This window comes from Gopherus evgoodei, chromosome 2 (assembly GCF_007399415.2).
Source record: "Gopherus evgoodei ecotype Sinaloan lineage chromosome 2, rGopEvg1_v1.p, whole genome shotgun sequence".
NCBI classification, from domain to species: Eukaryota; Metazoa; Chordata; order Testudines; family Testudinidae; genus Gopherus; species Gopherus evgoodei.
The window spans coordinates 3,105,707-3,128,941 of NC_044323.1; the positions used below are offsets into that span (position 1 = coordinate 3,105,707).

General features: G+C 38.3%; 1 protein-coding gene and 1 long non-coding RNA gene across 11 annotated transcripts in view; one reads left to right on the plus strand and one right to left on the minus strand.

Moving 5' to 3' along the window:
• SETD2 (SET domain containing 2, histone lysine methyltransferase) overlaps nucleotides 1–23,235 on the plus strand; it is a 151,147-nt gene that overhangs the window by 2,405 nt on the left and 125,507 nt on the right. The gene's annotated exons all lie outside the window — the stretch shown is intronic.
• On the minus strand, nucleotides 677–22,805 carry LOC115645334. The gene is made up of 3 exons (XR_003998714.1): nucleotides 22,723–22,805; nucleotides 6,002–6,004; nucleotides 677–688 (listed from the first exon to the last, which is right to left on the minus strand). It is a non-coding gene; the product is annotated as an uncharacterized LOC115645334 (long non-coding RNA).

The following is a 23,235-nucleotide window of genomic DNA, read 5'->3' on the forward strand; positions in this document are numbered from 1 at the left end:
CAGTAGCTAATAGTGTTTTTCATCTTCTTCCTCAACAGTCTAACAGTTAGCTGCTGGTCCTGAATAATATTTTGTGTTTATAGCATGCTTTGCATCCTGAAGGATCCCAGAGTGCTTCATAAACTTTATGCATGCAGCATCACTGAAATGCAGTCACCTCTGGGATGGAAGGAGGCAGAAAACTGGCACATAGCACTCCACCAGTGCAATAGTTGGATGAGTGTGAAGGGCAAAAAGGGGTATTTTGAACAACAGTGCAAACCTTTTAAGCGAAGTGCCACAAGATCTCTAATGTTCAAGGAGAGCAGATGGGATTTATGTGTCAACCAAAATGAGGTTTTGCTGAATGATGCTTACATCTGATGCTTCTAAAATTAGTAAAATGCCAAGGATTTTGGTTTGAATTCAGGTTCTGTTTTACTAAGCCTAGATCATAGGGTCTCTTATTTCTTCTAGCAAATGATGAATAGGTGTATGTAGAAGTGCTTATTCATAACAGATAACCCTAATTGTTGGTGTAATTTTTGGCATTCCAGGTCATTTCAGTATTAAAATAAGTAGCTCATATTAAGCTCATACATGTTAAAAAACCTATTTATCATCTTGCATAGTCACCAGTCACTTAGAACAATCTCCAAACATATCGTAAACCCGATTTATAAAAATTCATATTGGCTTTATTTAACAACTTTTAGTTACAAATATTTCTTTAATATTTTATCACAACGGGGGTTTATTATCTCTTAATAAATTTATTAAGGGGTGGGATTTTGAAAAATCTTCAGATAAAAGTTATGTTAGAGAAGCCTTTTGAAGTGTGGTCATGTAAAGAATCCATAGAGAAGCTGTCTTCCTACTTGCCCTCTTGTATACTAGATCCTGGAATCTTGCTCTTATATATCTGATCAGTGTTTCCCACTCTGTTAAAGCAAGTGTTATGTCTTATTCAGGCACATGTTCTTCTTTAAAGCAAAAGGTGTATATGCTTTATAAAGTAGATCAGTCATGGCATCTTCTTTAGAGGCAGGAATGCTTTGTCTTTAATAACCTCCTTCCCCTTTCTCAAATGTCACATTTTAAAAAATGCAGTGCATAGCATGTTCCAGTAGCCAGTTGAGTATTTTCAAAGCACAGTTGTCTGTCATGTTGGAGGACACAGGTTAAAAACGAATCATGATAGCTGCAGGATATTTTATGCTGCTATAGAAGATGGCTTCCTCCAAATATGGTACCCGCGCAGGGTACAAATGATCAGCCTGTATGCAGACTTGTCACTAACAGATTTCTTACTCTGTTGCTCCAGAATTTCTGTTCGTCCCCCTTTGACTGGGAGATTAAATGAAATACTTGCTACTTATCCCTGTAGCTGATGCAATTAATGACCTGTCTGAACATTCATGGATTTCTTGTACTGTTTAGGTGTAGTTGCTGTGAAAAGAAAGAGGAGATACATTTTCATATTTTGAAAAAGCAGGATTTGTAACTTTTAATGTCTGAAATGTATAAATAAATAGTGGTGTTTTGGAGAGTGACAGTAATGACTAGAAGAATAAGAGTACTTGTGGCACCTTAGAGACTAACACATTTATTTCAGCTTGAGCTTTCGTGAGCTACAGCTCACTTCTTCAGATGCACAGAATGGAACACACAGACAGGAGATATTTATACATACATCTGAAGAAGTGAGCTGTAGCTCACAAAAGCTCATACTGAAATAAATTTGTTAGTCTCTAAGGTGCCACAAGTACTCTTGTTCTTTTTGCGGATACAGACTAACACGGCTGCTACTCTGAAACCTGTCAGTAATGTCTAGGTGACTTGAACCCTTAACTGGAGACCAGTAAATCAATAGGCTTGTACCTAGTGCAGTGGTTTTTCTTAATGGCACTATTGCTGAGTAAATTTTGCACTAGATATATTAGACTGAAGGGAGCTGCTTAATCACATGGTTGGATGTTATATTTGTAAGTGCCAAAATATTGAGCTTGAGTGTACAGTGATGATGCCACTGACTTGAGTTTCCTTGTAAGGAATTAAAGTCCTTTTACACTTTCACCTGCTTATGTTTTATGGTACATGTTCCTTTCAACAGTAAAACTTAAAATTTTTGTGGAATTCACAGTATAAGAAAGCCAATTCATGTTGCCTTTGTGTGAAATAGAACTTGCCGTATATCTGGATAACTGCCTTATAGAGAATCTTTCCTAATTTTTGTGTCCAGATTCAAAGTCACATTCATTGTAAATCTGTCTGGTTTTCTCTTGTAAATTTGCATAGTATTGACTTTGATTTAGCAGTGATATTTGACAAATTAGTTATTTTTTGTTTGTTTTGAACTTGGGTGGGCTAAAGTGGGAGGAAACGTAATCTGTATGTGAGTAAAGTTACTAGTGAGCATATAAGGCTGCTAGTGGTGCAATTAAATGCTGGACAAACTATTTTCTTAGAGAAGAAATTCAGTTTATTTTTCAGTTCAGATTATGTATGTATTAAAATACCCAGTGAATTGAAAATGCAAAAACATCTTAAATCTTCCAAATCAAAGCTGACACTTTTGTGGCACTAGATATTTGTTCACTGTGAGACAAATTCAGAGAAAAATTTTATAGTTTACTTTCAGATATTTTTAAACCATTTATTACACCTGGAAACTAGAATACACCACCAAGAATTACCTGCAACAAAAAAGCAGTATGAATTAACACATTTGAATGGTATAAGGCTGAAATCTGCACTTGTTTCTTGTTTTGCTCTCTGCTGCAGGTTATAGCTTGGCTGTATCTTCTTCAACTTTACTGCCAAAGGCCCCAGACCTAGATGGGTGACACTGCCCATCCACACATAAAGGTCTGCCTATATGGATCACTCTACAGCAGAAGTTCCCAAACTTTTTTTTGCTGCACCCCACCTTTGGAGATTCATGAGGGGAATCCGGATGGTGCAGAGTTTGGAGGGAGTGGGGGGAATCCCCGAACGACCAGCGTGTACAGGGAGGCGGCTTGTATACCTTGTTTGAATCCCAGCTACCCAGAACAGTTACTCATGCATGCTCAGTGGTTCCACCCTCTGTGTATGCATGCGCACGCTAAAGTGTGAGGTTCTTGTTGTGGAGCCAGGACATGTCTGCAGTGCCATGGTTATGTTGATTCTGAGTGCAGCCACTAGAGCTGGCGGGGTGAATGTTTGAGAGAGGAGGAAGGTGTGGGTTCTTGGGAGGGTTCTTGAGAAGCTGGCTGGCACTAGAATGGCAGTATGGCACTGAGTATACTGGGTAATGGTTCATTTTTAACCAGTCAGGTCCTTGTCTCCCCCGATAACCTCAGTGCACTCCCAGTGGGGCATGCCCCACAATTTAAAAACCAGTGCCCTTCAGGATCAGGGCCTAAAACTATGGTATTCAAAATTATTGATAGATTTTAAAAATATTTTAAGGAAATGTTTAGTCTAAAATTTGAGCTTTATAGTAGTTGCCATGACTTTATTATTTTTCAAAACGTATTGCTATTTTAAAGACTCCTGGGCAATTTAGTACTGTTTGTGGGTAGTGTCACTTTGGGATTTGATTACTTTTTTCTTGTTGGCAGCTGAATTCTATTTTCTTTTCCCCAAGAGTAAATTATCGGTAGCTTAGTGCCCTCAACACAAGGTAGGCGCTCCTGGCAAACACATTGTAGGTGGATATAGTTAAATCAGAAAGGTAGTTCCCTCAATTATGTTGTTATAATGCATCAGGGAGACACTAATGCAACTGAAAAAGACTTATTTTACAGCTGCATCTCCCTTTGAGCACTCTTCCTTATTAGAGAGACTAATGGTCTCCCAGGGCATAAAACTGAGGGAGGAAACTTGGCTGTCATGGCATGTGAATTTTTTTAACTACATTCTTGATATTACTGCACTGTGTCACTTGCTTCTCTAAGAAAGAGCTTTTTAAAGAAAAAAATGACAATTATATGATGCATGTACAACTTAGATTTTGAGCCTAATATCCATAAAAACAGATAATTTGTAGCTTGCAGGTCCAAGTTTGTATACATCTTTTTATTAAAACATCTCAATGTTGTTCAGTAAATAAATTGAAACCAGGCAGAAAACTGTCAATGCCCTAGATTTCTGCTTACACCACTTATAATTGGAGTGCTGTGAATAATTTTCAGTCCTTTTTTATTCTCTCAGGCAAGTCAGTCTTAAAGAATGAAAGCATCCAAAGTGTATTTTCCAATGTATGTAGCATTTCTGTTAAATTATGCAATTAATGTACCCATTGTTTTCTATTTCTAGAATCTGTATATATGCAGTCTGTAATTTTATGACAACTATTCTGTTTTTCAGAACTTTGAAACATAAATTTCTGCAGGCACAAATTGTATTGGGCAACACTACTTTGGTACATCTTTCCTATTTTCAATATTTTTTTCTCTACAGGAAGGGTTACACAATGAATAATAATAGACTTGAACCTCCCGCTTTGTCCCCAAAATGTTTGCTATAAATTCAGTGCAGTTCTCTTGTGCTCCTGAAATGTACATTGTGAATCTTGTAATTGCATTGATAGCTGGACTACATTGAAGTGGCTAATCACACCACTTGAAGGCTTAATGAGGAATCAGTTGAATCCAGTACATTTATTCCCATTTTGAATGTAAATACTTACAGCCAAAACTTTCAAACTTGGATGCCTAAAGTTAGGCACCTCTATCTCTGTTTAAACACCTTAAGAAGTGGCCTAAGTTTCACTGGACACCACAGTTCCAGCTGAAGTAAGATATGCCAAACATCTGCAGCTTTCACTGAAATCAAGCCACCTATATTTTGGTCTCTGAATATGGATTTTAGGTGCTTAGCTTAGGCAGCCAAGTTTGAAAATTATTCCTGTGTGTCTGAGAGAACAATAGTGTCTCACCCTTCAATTACTTACTACATGGTGTAGTGCTTGCTTCAATGGGACTACTCTCAGCAGTTGAGTCTGCACCTAATCGTAAATGTTTTCAGGGTCAGCTCCATAATTTAAATTAGATATAATTGTCCCACCCAGTTTGAACGTACTTTGAGGTAATGTAGAACTGAACAGTGCACAGTACCCAGTTGTGGGAAAATAGCTTACTGACTTGTTCACATAAGCAGGTTAAGTTATTTGAATAATTCATTAATTATCTGCAGAGTATTCATGTGGTAATTGTATGTTGAGTTCCCAACTAGAGCTATACTTTATGCAATCATCCTGTATAGCTTAAATTATACAGGTGTTACGGTTCTCTGACTGGAAACCCCCCTTCTGGATTTTACAAAAATTGATCCTATTCTCTGGACTTTGGTAGAGAACTAGTTGAGTGGAATTACATGAGGCGGTTTGCTGATCACTTTGCACTTATAATAGGACAACAAGCTTATTGTGTGTAAAATGGTCCTGTATAATTTACGTTCTGTCATGCTCTAACCTAATTTTTCTTTTTCCAACTTCGTGTTCTCCAACAGTTAATTTTCTTTCTTTGAAAAAATCTGTTATTTACAAATCAGAGCTGGACTTTTCTTTCCTGCATTAAGAATTCTCTTTCCTTTTCTGTTCTTGGATATCTAACTTTGAGCTCCCTCGCTTTTTTTGGCCGATAGAGAGGGATTTCTTGCTCTGCGCTTTCTCCCCTCCATTGCTTTTCTTATTTCTTTTCTTATTTCTCACACAGCTTCCACCTTAGTCATCTCCCTTGTATCACTCTTCCTCTTCCATATGTTTATGTCTCAAGAAACATGGCAAATCTACCCTGCCATGCTGCATACAGTGTCTTGAAGGAACACAGTCAACCTGAAATTAAGTTAATTGAAAGAGTATAAATTACACTACATTTCAGATACTTCATCTACCACTGATTTCCTGTGCCAATTTCTTTAGTTTTACAATTTTCCCTCTGTTTTCATAAGGCTCTTTGTTTTCTGCTTCTGGTGTAAAAGATTCTTACAAAAAGGAAAACTGACAGAAAAATGCTGTCAAATGCACGAAGTTAACAAACTAGGACTGGAGAAATACTTTCCCCCCTAGCTTCCAGTGATAGTAATTCTAGGTGTGTGGTGATAATAGACAGAAGTGGTCTAGACTGAGTATGTCCCTTTGACATGAGATAGTTCTAGAAAGTGGAAGGAAGGGAATGGAAGAAAGAGGTGAAATGGCATCTAGCGAGTAGTTGCATAATTAGGTGTTCAATTTGATTGTTGTTTTCTTAAAAGGTGTGTCCTCTAAATGTAGCAGCTTTTGAGCACTTCAAAATAGTTATTTTGAACACCGAATAGTGTTTAATATTTGCAGTGACTTATGTATTTGCATTGACATCGTAACTGCTCCATGCTAAATGGCATGACCAAGTCAGTAATGCTTTTTTCTTTTTAACTACTGTAAATGTTATGGATGGATGAAAAATAACAAAAGCAGGAGTTAAGGTTGCTAGTATATCCTAGCTGTTGCTAGGTATTGTAGCACGTACAATATGTTTTCAGGCCTCTGATTAGCTGGACAAACCATTATGAGACAGATGCTAAAATCTGAAGCAGGTAAAAAAACCTTTTTCTGCCTGGCTTTATTATCATGTGAAGTCCTATCCCATTGTGGACAGAAACAGTTAGCATAGTATTTTAATTTTTTAATATTAAATACTTTCTAGTTTTATAGGTCTAACGTGTCAGTAACAAGTTAGACTTCAAAAGTATAAAGGGCAGAACTTTTAAGTAGCTTTAAGTATACATGTATTGAGGTTATATATATGTTTCTATAAGATATACATGTAGTATCCTAACTAGTAACGAAAAGTGCTGCTCTGCAGCAGGGATGTACTAACAGTACAATGAGAAATTTAAGTGTAATTTCCTGAGTTGTATGGTCATATGTGTAAACTTAATGCTGCATTAAAAGTAGGTTGTTTGCATTTAATTATGCTGAATTTAAAAGAAAAAAATGGATCCTGGTTGTATTAGTGGAATTGTGCAACTTCTGTTTGGTCACTTCATAGATATTAAAGTTGACTAATCTATTAGTTACTGACTGACACTCAGTACCTACTGGGTACACTGGACAGTTATGCAGCTGGTTCTTGTAACTCTGTAATTCCATAGGCATTACTTTTACTATCCATGGTCAAGCCCATTTTTAATTGCTTGTATCTTGTTAATTTTCAGTGTATGCTGATGGGACCCAGCATTCCTCACTGAGAACCAATCACATGTGAAACGTAAAGTCTAGTTCAATTACCTGGGCTGTTTGTTCTTTTTTTAAAAGTTCTGGAGTAGAAGAATCGCCTTGTCCCACATATATTACTCATAAATATCTAATAGATTTTTCTATTTTCCCCCCCAAAATATCCCATTTGAGACTAAACAGGGAAGGTTTTGCAGCTGACAAGGAGAAATTGACAGTTCTGAGCGGAAATAGAGTTAGTCAGACATGCCAAACCCGCAAAAATACAGCAGAAATTGGGCTTCTTTTTGGATTAATTGTCTTATGAGTTGCTTGTTGGCTAGTGTTTGGCTTGTAGCTTGTTGCTTGTTTTTTTTTGATCGGCTCCTGGCAAACAGCAGCAAGGGGCAAAGTGGTGAGAGAGGCAGGGGTGCACAGTGGGCCCACCACAGTCCCAGACTGCATGCCAGGGGGATCTAGACACACAGAATGTTGGGGTTCTTGGGGATTAGCTTGTTTTGAATTGGGATTAGCTTGATTTTTGGCTTATTGTGAAAGTCTGGGTACTTATTTAACCATGTGAAAGTTGGTAACTCTGGTTACAGTAAAAGTAGTGAAGCACTTGTAGTTGTACTTATAATACCCTTTAATAGCAGTGCTGATACCTTGCAGAAAATTCTGAAGACCAATGTTTAGAAACCTACATAGCCATTTTCATTTTCACTTCCTTTATTTGTCATATTTGCATAAAAACAGGATATGTTAAATTTCTGCCACTACTGTCGTTTGCCCACCTGAAATCAGCTTCTATTGAGTGTTGCCACAGCAACCAAACCAGGATGTTGGGAACTGTACCTGTCTGAGGGCAATAATACACTTCATATGTTTGCCCAGAGTGTTTAACTGTGTTTTCAATAACTTGTTTCTCCCCCTCCTGCAGTGGTGGGCTTTACCAAGTAATTTATTTCAGACAATCCAGTTGTTTAAAAAGTAATGCCTAGAGTTTAGATTATTTTTAAATTTGTAGCCCCTTGTGTTGGAGGGGAGGGAAGAGTGATTTTCAAGATGTGTTGTTGCTCACTGAACCTAGTCAGCAAGTTTTGTAATATAAGCTTAAACTTTATTTATCACATAAGAAACAACAATGTAAAACAAGGATTTTGGATTCTGTACTGAAGCAGTGACCTGGATAAAAATCTGGCTGGGGTGGTACATAGTTCATAAATAGCAGCAAAGGAGTAAGTGATGTCCCTCGGGGCTCTATATAGTGGCTAATCTCAATTTTATCTGTAAAACCAAAAACATGCTTCTAAACTTGCTGATGCCTACATTGGATCTGTCGTAAATACTGTGGAAATACAGATTTGCAGAAGGATCTGCGAAGATAAGTGGCGAAGGCAGTCGTCTTATAAAATGTAAGGACTGGCATTTGATGAGATGAGGTGTAGTAGGTAGTGAATGGGTAACATGCTAGAATTGGAATTTAGAAAGACCCTAAGTATGTTAGTAAGTATTGAACTGTATGATACTGCAGGGAAAGCAAATGGTGTTTGTATGCACTGGGTTATAAAGGAAGGGACTAAAGATTCTGCTGCAGAAGATGCTTGAGACCACATCTAGAATACCAAATGGAGGACTGATTTTTTTTTTGAGGACATCCATGCATTGGAAGACATACAAGGGAAAACATTGATTAATTTGGGGTACAAATGTAAAGCCATGTGAAGATAGGCTTCAAGAACTAAACATGGTCAGACTTGAGATAAGTTTCTTTAGTAAGATCTTAAATTATCCAAAAACTCATGGGTGTCAGATCAGAACCTACGTAAAAATCTCTTCTTGATCTGTTAACAGCATTGATAAACCAGGGAATGATTTAAATTAGATTTTAGTTTCTTTCAGCCAGAGATCAGTGAGCCTAGGAATCTAATTAATGATGGGTGTTATTAAACTATTGAAAAATTTATTCTAAGGTGTGTGTATGTATATATACGTGTGTGTGTGTGTATATGTGTGTGTGTGTGTATATGTGTGTGTATATATATATACACACGTGTGTGTGTGTGTGTGTGTGTGTGTGTGTATATATATATACACACGTGTGTGTGTGTGTGTATGTATGTATGTAAAATTTATATGGCAATCTGATGAATTCTCAGTACTGAAAAATACAATGAAAACATTCTAAAAGTAAATGCTCTTAATTTTAAGTTTGACATGGAAAAATCTTGGAATATATGTGAAAGGTGTGTGCTGGTTGGATGGCAGAGGACACGATTAGTTGAGTCTTTAGTTCTGCTTTTGGGAGGAAATAATGGGAACAAGGGCTTAATTATCAACTTTAATGATAAGTGTGTCTAATACCTACCACAGATAGTGTAAGTTTACACCTTGATATGTCAATGCTTTGTCTATTTTGAACAATCTGGATTTTTCCTTCATCTTTGGTTCCTGACCTTTTTTACAGTTTGATAGCATTTGTTTTGTCATGTAGGTCTACAGTAATGACGAACATAAAAACTTTTTACCTTTTATTAGAAACTAAGTAATGCGTGTATAACACCGACAGACCCTGGTTGTCGGCGAGCGGGATCGAACCTGGGACTTTTGAAGCTTAGTGGATGCACCTCTACTGCATGAAGTAAAAGCCACATGGCTCTTAGCTAATGCTGTAGTAAACTTGTTAATCTCTGGAATGGTTTAGGTGCTGCTAGAGGGGAACAGAGCGCCGCGTCAAGCAGGCATAGGTTACACATGCAAACTGTATTTGTTAAAGTAAGAGGGAGGGGGAAATTATGACAAGTGGGAATGATGTATATGGCTATAATTTCCTGGCCTATCAGACTAATTTTTTTCATGTGCAAGATGGGTGAGGTAATATGTTTTATTGGACCAACTTCTGTTGGTAAAAGAGACAAGCTTTTGAGCTGCGCAGAGCTCTTCTTCAGCTCCATGACTTTTCATGGTTAGACAGCTTGATTGCCTTTAGCTGTGAATCTTGTTTCTTGCCTGTCACTTAAAATGTTTCCTAGACAGGCAGTTTTGACCCCCTGAATATCTTTAATATATGGAGGAGTGGACTTTGCTTTCACTGGCTGACGGAGAACCTTCAGAACAGTGAAGAAGCATTGGGAAAGGAGACGAAACATGTTGGCTCAATCTGGAGGAATACTGTACTTGTCCAGCCCTCAGAGGAGGTTGCAAATGTATATAATAGAACCCTTCTGCTAGAAGGAGAGCTGCAGGGAGGACCCAATTGTTTTCTTCAAAACAGAGAGGAAAACAAATTGCAGATGACACATCAGAGCTGCACGTTGTTATTAGGCTTGTCTAGTTGATACTTTTGTTTTGCGGGTTCCTTGAGATTCGTTAAATTTAATGGCCAAAACATGCTCTCTGAAGCCATTAATGCCAAAGCATTTAAAAGTATCACCATTGATTATTCTGTGTTTCAAAGGCCAGCTTGAAAAGGGCTAGCTTTTGCGGGGAGGGTGTTGGTATGTATATTCATTCATCAAATTTGCAGTCTAAATCCTAACTGTTTATGGAACTCAGGAAATCTGAAAGATCTTGCTCAGAAATGTTCAGCGTGAATCCATTTTTGAATCTTTTAACAAAGTTACTTTAAGCCTAAGACTAGTCTTATTTCTTAGTTTATGTTAAGAGCATTAAAATGACTTTTCTTCAAGTGGCACAGACAAGTCTAGTTTTCCTTCCAGTTAGCAAAAAGTCTGTCTACATATGGCAAACATTCCTTGACATTGTGGCGGCCAAAGTTTGTTACAGCATGGTCTAGCTCGCTGCTGCTGCTGTGTCCTTACTATTTTTCAGAGAACTGCCCATCATTCCATTGGCACATCTCTGCTAATAACAATGATGAGGGAGCCTTAGTTGGTTTTAACCACTGTGACTTGTGGTACTTTGTCTCCTGTTGCTCCCACCATTGCTAGCAGGGAATATTTTAGAAAAATTGCTAATATAGTTAGGTCCAAACAGCATTATCACTGGTTATGAAACCAGGTGGAGGTACAGCCCTGGTTTAGAGCATGCGTCTTAAAATTGTTTATTGATATTGATCTTGTTTATTGTATTGAGAGCATTTTTTTTAACCTCGTTAGAACACAATTTTGCTCAGTCCACACTAATAGACCAAACTTTTAGTATAACCAGTTTGTTACTACAGTGTGTAAACTCGGCTTATACCGGATGGTTCACTGTTTTCTTTTTGCTCTGTGTAGCAGGGAGTGGAGGGAAAAAGAAGCATGTTCCTTTAGTACCTTTGCCTCCATACCAAGAAATGGTATCAACACATTGCCCACGTAACTGTTTACGTAGAGCTTTGGTGATTACATGAAACTGTCAGGGTGAGTTTTGAAATGGAAGAAGTTATGAGCAAAAAGCCAGTTGGTGGCAGCTCAGACACTTAGATGAAACACTGGAGCAGTTTACAAATAGCCGCCATTTGTTCATTAATGAAATTGAAGGGGAAAACACCGTACTACTAGCAATGTAAGTCCTCACAAGAGTGTGTTTGAGAAGTTCTCTGCATATCCATATGTGGAAAGTAATCTTTAGTTTGCATAATCATTGCCCTTTGTGGTATAGTGTTGTATTTTTTTTTAGAATTGTGTTACTTCCTCTGGTTAAGTGTCAGTTTTGTGGCCATGAGGGTTTTTCTTTGCATCTTTTCTGAGCTCTCACAGGTTTGCATCTGAGATAAATAAGATTCTCATATAGTGTCATAATTTTAGGAAAGCTATTCTGCCCTAGGGTATCCTTATATTTTTTATTTTTAAAATGAATCAAAAGACAGAGTAGAGTTTACATTATGAAAAGTATGTATCAACCCCTTCTTTATGGTATTTCAAGCAATTGTTTGCGCAAACAGGAGATTAAATGAACTTTCAAAAATATTTCCAAATTGAAAAGCTGAAATGGTTTTCATATTAAAAAAAGGACATAAAAGGACACTTATGATTATTTCCAAGATCAACATTTGACCTAATTTTTGTCTTTATCTGTCTTTGCAAAATTCAGGTAATTCTTCATGGCCTTCATTTTAATTATTTTCTGCTATATATGCTCAATAACAAAAAGCTCAGTATTTAGGAATAATCCTATAGCAAATAAACAGGGTGTACCCAATGGAGGAAATCTTTTTATTTTTTGTTTGTATTAAAGTAGTTCCGTGAGTCCTAAACCAACATCAGGGCCTCATTGTGCTGGGCGCTGTGCATAGAAATAGTAAGAGACAGTCCCAACCTGGAGTGCTTTCTTTATAAATAGACAAGACAAAGGATGAGAGAAAGGGATAGAATATACAAGCATAATATTGGGTACTGGGGTAGGGAGATTGAGTGAGTTGCCCAAAGCCACACAGGGTGTCTGTGGCAGAGCTGGGAACTGAACCAAGATTTCCGACATCCCAGTCCAGGCCTTAGCCATTGGATGTAGTTTTTAATTTCAAGCTTCCAAGGAGTTTTAAAAACATTTAAAAGGGCAAAGTGAAAAGTACTAGGAATGTCATGTATTTGCTGTATCTTTGTAAGTACCACCTTACTTTGATTAGGAGTATGTCACTGTCTTTTTAATGTTACACTTGAGTTTATAGCTCTTCTTCTTGTGACTTTGTATCGTAAAGGAAAGATTTGAAAACAGTCTCTTTAGTGTGTCATCAGGGAATGTTTAACATAAGAACAGCCATACTGGTTCAGACTAGTAGTACATTCAGGTCAGTATCCTGTCTCTGATAGTAGTGGCGCAGAGGGAATGAACAGAATGGGTCAATTTCAAGTGATCTGTCTTCTAGTCCCAGGTTCAAGAAATTGGAGGGTTCAGGACACCAAGAGCATGGGTTTGCATCCTGACCATTTTGGCCAATAGCCATTGATAGACCTATCCTCTATCAACTTAGGATTCTTTTTTGAACCTAGTTATACTTTGGCCTTCACAGAATCCACCAGCAATGAGTTCCACAGGTTGACTGTGTGTTGTGTGAAGAAATACTTCCTTATGCTGGTTTTAAACCTGCTGCCTATTAATTTCATTGGGTATCTTGTTATCTGAAGGGGTAATTAATACTTCTCTATTCCATTCATGATTTTATAGCCCTCTATCCTATACCCCCTCTTAATCATCTCTCTTCTAAACTGTGCAGTCCCAGTCCTTTTACACTCCTTTGATATGGAAGTTGTTCCATTCTCCTAATCATTTCCATTGCTCTTCTCTGCACCTTTTCCAATTGTATCGTTTTTGGAGCGGGCGACCAGAACTGTATGCAGTTTTCAAGGTGTAGGCGAACTGTGGATTTACATAGTGGCATCATGATATTTTGTGCTTTATTAACTAACCCTTTCCTAGTGGATCCTAACCTGTTAATTTTTTTTAACTGCCGCTGTTAAGTTGAGTGGATGTTTTCAGAGAACTAACCATGATGACTCCAAGATCTCTTTCTTGAGTGGTAACAGCAAATTTAGATCCCATCATTTTGTATGTATAGTTGGGATTATTTTTTCCAGTGTGCATTCCTTTGTACTTATCAACATTGAATTTCATCTGCCATTTTGTTGCTCAGTCACCCAATTTATTGTGATCCATTTGTAACTTTCTGCAGTCAGCTTTGGATTAAATGATCTTGAGTAACTTTGTATCGTCTGCAGATATTGCCATCTCACCGTTCATCCCCTTTTCCAGGTCATTTATTAATATATTGAATAGCACAGGTCCCAATAGGATCCTTGGGTGACCCTGCTATTTACCTCCCTCCTTTGTGAGAACTGACAATTTATTCCTATCCTTCAATTCCCATCTCTTAACCTGTTACTGATCTGTGAGAAGACCTTCCCTCTTATCCCATCACTGCTTAGTTTGCTTAAGCTTCTGTGGCTTCAGTCAAGTTCTATATCTTTTTCTGTCTCACCTGCAGGTGGACTCATGATGCCGAATAGATAGCTGTGGATTATTTGTTGTAGTGATGTAAGTGTACACAACACATTAGATGTGGAAAAGGCAAGGTCCCTGCCATGAGGCGTCTACAACCTACCATGGACTACATGGAAGATGGGAGTAGCAATGCAAACACATTAAGGAGTGAAGATGTTAGAGTTGGAAGATTAATTTTCAGTGGCTCTTCTGATACCTTGCAGTCGGTATTTCATCACCATGTGTGCTGTTTTATGATGGGGGGTTATGGGGAGGCAGAATTCTGGTACCAGGGTTTACAGAAAGTGAGATTAAATTTAAACCAATCACTGGCATTTAACAAGCAGTAAAGGCAGTAGGAATGGTGAGTCCCCAGCTCTTATATCCTCTAAGAGCTACAAATAAAAAATCCTCTGTTATCTAGAGGAGGATGGATGGGGAGAGGACATTCCAAGGAAGTTATGGACTACCCATGCTATGTCTGAAACATTACCAGACTAGAAGTCTTCATTTAAGATTATGTTGTGGATTTGTGGCTAACTAATTTTGATTTTATAAATTGATTTTAATATCTTTTTCTTGCCTTTACACGCTGTCTCAGCTGGACTGTGTTGGTGTCTTTTCCTTCTCCACCTTTGTTTAGTCATTGTGCATGCAATCATTAATTTACTTGCAGTGTTCTCAGTAATCCTGTGCATGGCTGCTATGGCAACGACATTGCTTATGATGATTCCTGTCATGGTTTAAAAATTAAGCACTCATTTGGTTTCTTATTTAGACATCTCCTGGTGCTGAACAAAAGGGGGAGAGAGGGTGAGTTGAAAAGAATTATCTTTAACAGTCCAGGGAGATTTTAGATTGTTTAAGGGGAAGTAGTGGGTGCATGTATTCTCTATTAGAACAAAAGACTGGAAGCCGCTAAAAGCTGGTGGTATAATTCTGACCGAGCCTCCTGCTTCCTAGAGCAAAGTATCCTAGATGCTCTAAAATTGTAATCTTTTAATATAAAAATGTACAAATAGCAACTAATACATTTAGCTTTTGGGGAAATTACTGCAATTTTTCACATGTGCTTGCTTTCTTTGACCCACTTTCTGTTTGTGTGTCTTCTCAGAGTAGCAGTGAAAGGCAAATGCTTTTCATAACATGGCCATGTATCCATTTTTCATCTTCTCCTAGGGCTTCAACTGCTTCCTACCAAATCAGCTCAGACCTTTATCATGGCAGTCATCCTTCACCCACTCACCTCCCCCTACCACTCCATTTCCCTGACACATCTCCTCTGGAACCAGAGGCAGCATTTAATGGTTGCTAGGGTAGAGTTTTCTCTGTTACCGCAGCTTTGAGGATGCCAGTTGGCCAAGAAAAGACATTTTAGCTCATGCCAGTATCAAGCATATATTCCCTCCAGCTGTGAAAGAACTGCGTTTGAATGATCACAGTAAAAAAAAAAATTAGAGCTATAATTTTTCCATATTGTACTATGATGCCTATTGGATCTGTTCTTAATGGCTCATATTCATGTAGGGATACTGTGCATGTCTGAATTGGAAACTGTGTCAATTTAGGTTCTTAATTATTTTAATATCTAGCATTTGAATGGACAGTATCAATTTGTGTGGCTCAAAAGTTGATCTGCCTCTTTCTCAGTTTGCAAAGTTCAGCATTTTGTGTATTAAGAGACAAACATTAACTCTGGGGATTGCTAGGATAATCTGTGCCAGTAGCTCAGCATGTGTTAGGAATTCTACACTGACATTCCAGTGACAATGCACGATGCCACTGAGCACTGATGTAGGATTCTTATAGGCCTGGCTAAAACATGAAGTTAAACATCCTGAAAATGTCAAGTACTGTACAAGTCAAGTATTTAGATAATGCTTTCCTTCAAAGTGCTCTACAAAGTGTTCTTCACCAAAATGTATGTTGAGCAACAGATCTTAGTTTCCAGCTCTGAATGTTAGAGCCTGATTAAGTGAGAAAAGGAGAAGGCAGGGTTGAAACTAAAGCTTTGTCTACACTTGACATTTGCCCTGATTACTGCCATTGATAACGGGCCCCTGGTATACCTGCATCAGTAGAAAATCTGTGTAGACCCAGTATATGCACAAGTGGAGCTTACCACTGTGTGATGCTGGGATAAACTGCAGCAGTGCAAGTTATAGCTTACAGCCGTTTGTCTTGTCCACCCTAGGGGTTTGTGCTGATACCATTACATCAGAGGCAGGGCACACATTGTTGTAACCAGGCAGATTTCCATTGTGGACAAAGCCTTAGAAATTAGGAAGCCCCCCCCCCCCCTCGCGCCCCCCCGATCTAAAATCTCTGTTAATAACTTCCTTAGGAAGCAGGCATTTTGTTATGAAAGTGCCTGTCACAGCTCTGAAGTTAGGGCTGAGTTGATAAACGGGTGTGTTAATGATGACCGTTGTATGTTGTTTATGGTAGCTGGGAGACAAGGGGCTGGTACAACAACCTGAAAGCAGAGTTACAATCAAGGTCAGGTATTTTGTTTTCTAAATGGGAAAAAAATGTGCACATATCTATAGTGACATATAGTCTTTAAGGTATCCTCAGGTAGGGGAATTAACTAGGGGCTTGTCTACACTACCAGTCGGATCAATGGGCAGCAATTGATCCAGCGGAGGTTGATTTATTTTTGTTGAGTATAGACGTCCTAAATCGACCACCGATTGCTCTAGCGTCGACTCCAGTACTCCACCTCAATGAGAAGCGCCAGGGGAATCGATGGGAGAGTGTCTCCCGTCAACAATGCAATGAAGACACGGCAGTAAGTAGATCTAAGTCTGTTGTTGTTCACATAGCTGAAATTGCGTAACTTAGATTGATATCTCCCCCTCTCCCCATAGTGTAGACCAGCCCTAGAAAAACACTGGTCTTTTATTTTATCTTCCCAGGAATATCAGCTCAGATACAGTGCTCAGTTTTAGTGAAGTTTCTTGGTTTTAAAAAGATGCTCTTTGTTTGAAGGAGGATAGGTTGATGTACTGGACTGAGTTGTGTAAACCAGAATAAAAGAGAGGAAAAAGTGGGAAAAAAAAACTCCCTTCAAGCTTCAATAGACATGAGTACTCAGCATCAAAACACTTGTCCAGGCACAGGTTGTATTTTGCCCCTACTGTTGCATCCTCTTCATCCCGCCCCTCTTGGATACTAACCTTACTCCCTCAACTTCAACTTCCAGAATACTGCCACTCAACTCTGAGGGAGAGGACTGGTTTTTAAAGGTAGCTTTATGTAATCCAGTGTCTTGAAAATCACTGCACATTGTTATTTAAGATCTCCGTTCATGGTATTAGCAAATTATGACCATCAGAGATGGGGAGACAGGAAGCCGTACCAGCCTTATGATACAAATTTATGGCTTCAACAAGCTGTTTCTTGTGCCTCTTTCTCCTTAATCTGACCAGGGATTGCTTTGTGCCTAACAAAGCATCTCTTCCAGCAGGAGCATCTGTCATTCCCTATACAAGATTGTTCAGCGACATCCCAGCCCAGCAATGATAGGTCTAAAATCACATTTCTGTCTAAAATGTGATAGCACTATTGTTACAAGTAGCCCCTAAGATTCCTGTAAATGAAAGATTAAAGAAAAAATGAGTTATTTCTTTTGATATACTTTTTGCATTTGATAGAAATGTGTGTACAGTACACTATGCTCTTTTCCTGGCACAGACAGTCAGTTATCCCTGTTTGTGGGTTTTTTTTCACAAAGCAACAAAGGAGAAACACTTTTAAAATAGGAAAATCTATTATAGAACCACAAACGTTGACCATGGTAGAGAGTGGGGATGGATTGGCGGGAGGGGATTGATTCAGGGACACGTGTATACTTGAAACTCATTTAACTCCAGTTCGGACACTGAGTTTAGTTTTTCTTTTAAATAGGGGTCTTGACACTGTTGCTGTATGTCTTAGCCCTCCTATTCTATGCCAGTTGTTGGGAGGAGGGAAAAAGGTACTGGATTGTCTGTTACTTCACGGCTTTTCTCACAGTAGTATAATCCAGTGGTAGTTATCAAGGACATTCTTATGGACTAGAAGTACATTATTATTATCTGTGAAACCGCTCACAGTAATGTAGCACAACATTTATTAAATGTATTCATTGAAACTGGTACTAATTTGTATGATTGTTTTAAATCTCCAGGCACATTAGGGATTAATTAACCAAACACTTGATAAAACCTGAGTTTTCTAAACTTTTGGGGTTTTTTACTATTAGTTACATTTGTCAGTGAGTGAGTGACAGAAATAAAAATTAATAATTTTGAATTGGACATTTGTATTGCTTCTAAGCATGAATAATACCCTCTCATTTATTATGTCCAGCAGCTCTGTAGTGGCTTGCCCTGACATAGATTCTATAATTTTAAGTGATGTAATATTGTTTCACACTGAAAATAAATGTTATGGAAACTGGGTGAGTTGAATTGAGCAATAAAATAGAAATTCTTTCATGTCTGGATTGTTGGTTCAGATTCAGCCTAGGACAGTAATGACTGACAGGTGTTGCTGGGCAATGGTGATTCAGTGGTCTAGGTGAAATTGAGGGGTTCTCCTATTCCCAATGTACAGCTGTTCATATCACAAAATTTACCATGTCTACAGGCACTAACAGGCATTCTTGCTGGCAGTGACGTCAGTCCCACCAGGTCAAGATTGACCACCGGAAGTATGAGGAAGGCTGTATTTCTGCTGCTCAAATTAGGGTCCAAGATTATAAATATTTATGGTCCCAAACTTGGATTTTTTTTTATAAAGTGTTTGTGAAGAAGCACTCAAAAAAATTGCAGTATTCCCTATTATTTGCAGTATGCCTTTCTTGTATAGTGTGGACTGCATATCTACAGGGAAAAGAAAGTGAAGTCCTTGTTGTATCTCTCTCTTTTTTTACTTCTATTTCCTAGTGCAATATTGTTAACGCTTCATTCTTGAATATGCTATATGGCTGAGAATAGCCAGAAAAAAGTGCAAGGTACCTTTTCTTGAGGCTGAAGAGTTCTGTTTTGATGTTGCATTGTTTACTGTTTTGAATCTCTGTTTTCTTCCTGTAGAAGCCACATAGCAAAGAGAGAGAACTTTTTCTTCAAACTTGGATCTTTTCTTTCCTAATGAGGACTGTATGAAACAAGTCAAATTTGCAATTTCTAGTTTCAGATGTCTTCTGCAAATTTAAAAAAATAAATAATCAGTATGTTTTCACTCACAGAACTCAAGAAACCTGCATGTTTGTTTAAGTGATAAAAATGCTGGAAACCCCCAGAACCCGGTTCTATTAGAGGTTCTATCACCATCAGGAATTTTTTGGTAACATTGTCTAGTTTAGATAAAGCTTATAAGTAAATGACATTTGTGAGGTGGCATACAATAGAGGCAAAAGAAAGCTTTCATACCAAGTTGATAAATACATTAGAAATGCCTGAGATGCTGTACATTTGGGTAGGGGGGAAGACCTTCCTTTGTATTAACATGCCCATGACAACCTGGAATGGCTAAGATGTTCCTTATTATGTAGTAGTTAGGATTTATATTTACTCTTAGTCAGTGTCAGAGTCAGACCCGTGCGGCTTGTGTGTATATGTACATTTACAAATCTCACTGTCACCTAACTGGATAAAAGTATTTTTCACTGTTGTGTAACTGCGACAGGCTGTCAAAATTGTGAATGTGGTTCTTTATTTTAATTTGTCTTGATTAAAAAAAAAAAAATTTATGCTAACACTTGTAGTATTTTATACAGGATTGCAGAAGGCATATAATGGATAGTATGATTGGGCAAATTGCATCGATCAGAATTCCACCCATCAGTTCATAGCTGTCTTCAATTTAAAATGTGATTTCTACTTTAGGTTTTAAAATCCTCTTTTTCTAAGAAAAACCTTACAAAAATAAACTACCAAGCGGTCTCTGAGAAAAGGAAAAGTGTCTGATTTAAATATAAACGTGTTTTCTTTTATACCTGAAGTTTAATAAAATGCAAAACAGGAAAACTTTAAGCAAGGTTGCTAGAAACATAGTCCATTAACATGCCATCACTAAACCATTGTAGTTATGTTGTGGTTATAATGAAGTCATCAGGCTAATACCTTTTTGTTGTGCTTGTTCCTCTTTCATAAAGTTTACTACAATGCTCGTACTTAATATGTAGCAATATGGAATTTTCAAATAACTTGAAATCCAGTGTAGCCGGAATCTCTCAAAGAGATTTCAAGCTAAAACCAGTGCAGCTGGTAACATTAAGAAGCCCATGCACATTTTTGATATGCACTAGAGGAGATGGTTTTAAATTTAACTTGCTATTGTTGATAGCATGTGTCACATCTTCTCCTTCTTAAAAATATCCTTCAGGAGAACAGCAGCAGCCGGGTGAAACTAATGCAATCCGTGCAACCCTGGTCAGTTTAAAGCTGTAGGTAATGCTGGGTTATGGAGAAAGTGCTTTGAGCAGCAAATTTCAGTTCTGTGCTACTGACTGAAGTACTATGCGAGGGAGAAGATATTTCTTATGGTCTCCCTTCAGTCTGAATTAATTTTTTCAGAAAAGATTTGGCGATTATACAAGATGCATTACAAAATTAGTTATATGCACAGCATTCCTTTTACCTATTTATATTCTATCCAAAACCAAATTATCTTGCATGATTTGTTCCCACCTGTATTGCTCTGTTCTGCTAATATACTTCGATTCCCTAATAAAATTCAGTGAGTTAAATTTAATGAACTGTAATTACTAGATCAGGATCCTTCTTTTTTTTGGAGTCATTACCTATTTTGCTTTCTCCTGCTCTCTCGTAATCCTCAGACACCTCCCCAGTTTGCATCTAGAACAGTAGATTCTAAAGTAAGTGCATGGTCTTTGTGAGGAGGGGAGTGGGAGCCCATCCTCCCAGACAGAGTGAAATGAAATACCTGAACTGTCTAGTTCACCTCTGCCAAAGAAATTGGTATAAACTATAGACATATGGAAAATTTCTCTTTTCAAATGCTAGTGTTTTTCACTAGATTGTGATATCATTAAAAATGGTTGTTCTGATAATGTTTTATTTTTAGAGGACCAAATGGTTTGGGTAAAAAAAATTGTGGGAAAACAGTTGGTAGTTGAGGGAAGGCGTTTTGCAGTAGCAACATGTTCATTTCCTAGTTCTTTGGTGGTTTCTTCCCCCACTAAATGTTCAGTGGGTGTTTGAAGGATTACAGTTAATTGTTTTTAATGGATGCACATACATGGTGACTGATTTGTTTAAGCTGACTAAATTCCAGAGACCCTATGAGGGAATTTGGTACAATACAGTAACATACCAGAACATGTGTTTTAAATCAGATTTTGATTTGCCAAAAAGTATATAAGATGATAATTGTGGAGGTGATTGCCACCAACATTCCAGGAGAATATAGGTGAATTTACATTTTTTTTTTTTTTTTGGTCAGGCAGATGTGTATGATGAATTGTGATATTGTATTGGAAGTAGGAACAAATTAGATATTATCATTCATGCTTACTGTTGCCAAAACAGCTGCCATCTACTCTTTTTCTTTAAGACTCAAACTGAATATGTGTGCCAAATCTCCATCCCAGTCAGTCCCCCATATTCTGAAGCATTACTGGGGCAGTGAGTCTGGTGGCTAGAGTATAGCAGTGGGGGTCAATTACTTAATGGCCTTGTGCCTCACTGTACCTCCCAGAAGTGTTGAGGCTTAGGGTAAAATGTTATGAGCATAAGTCTCTCTTTCACCAATGACCGTGATTAAGGAACCTTAAGAGTATATATGTTCTGTAATCAGAGTGTGATTACAGCTTATGTTGATATATAGCGCCCTGCTTGGATACAAAATTTGTATCCGCATCCAATCCGCAAATATGGTCTGCGGATATGCACATCTGTGAATGCAGATATCCACAGATGTAAAGCGGAAATCCGCAGATGTGCAGAGCTCTAGTGATGTACCCTACCTAGTTCGGGTCCCAGAGCAATAAATTTGCAGCAGCTCAAGCTCTGCTAGCCCCGTGAGTAATTTGAATAGTTATCCAAGGTTCTAGGCAGGCTTATGCAGCCTAGATTGAAGCATGCACTGCTCTAGCACCCGAGATACCCAGGCTATAGATCGAGCTATGTCAGCTTGAACTGTAACCACAACCAGTGATTCTGAGAGAGATGTACCTTAAAGCCTGGTATACACTAGAGTTAAGCTGGTGTAAGGTGCCTTATGTCTAATTGTCAGTGTCTACACTACATCCTTGCTCCTGCCGATGTAAGTGCCCTACTACACCGTCATAAGCCCTACACCTCTCGTGGAGGTGGAGTTATGTTGGTGGAGTTACGGTGACACAGTGTCTATGTAGACACTGTTACTTACATAGGCTGTTAATTCAGGCCTCTGCTACACTGGGCTAACAGCTGGGCGGTTAAATTGACAAGAAAGGCTGGTAGGGTCCCTACTATGAAATTGAGCCCAGCACCAGGCTCACAGCTCCTCCCTCCCCCAAGTGTCAGCCAAGTGACTGGCTCACAGCTGGAGCCCTTGTCCCCCACTCCAGGGGACAGCTTCAGCTGTGAGACTCAATTATCCCCAGTATCCCTCAAGTTCAGTTATCCCCATATTGACTGGGTACATGTCACCTTAGGATGGGATGCGGAGAGAAAGTTTCTTGACTCCTTAAATGACTGCTTCTTGGAGCAGCTGGTCCTGGAAGCCCACCAGAGGAGAGGCAATTCTTGATTTAGTCCTGTGTGGAGCACAGGATCTGGTCCAAGAGGTGAATATAGCTGGACCGCTTGGTAATAGTGACCACAATATAATTACATTTAATATCCCTGTGGCAGGAAAAACATCACAGCAGCCAACACTATAGCATTTAATTTCAGAAAGGCGAACTACACAAAAATGAGGAGGCTAGTTAAACAGAAATTAAAAGGTACAGTGCTAAAAGGGAAATCTCTGCAAGCTGCATGGAAACTTTTTAAAGACACCATAATAGAGGCTCAACTTAAATGTATACCCCAATTTAAAAAACGGAGAGAACCAAAAAAGAGCCACCGTGGTTAAACAACAAGGTAAAGGAAGCAGTGAGAGGCAAAAAGGCATTCGTTAAAAAGTGAAAAGTAAAAGTTAAATCCTAGTGAGGAAAATAG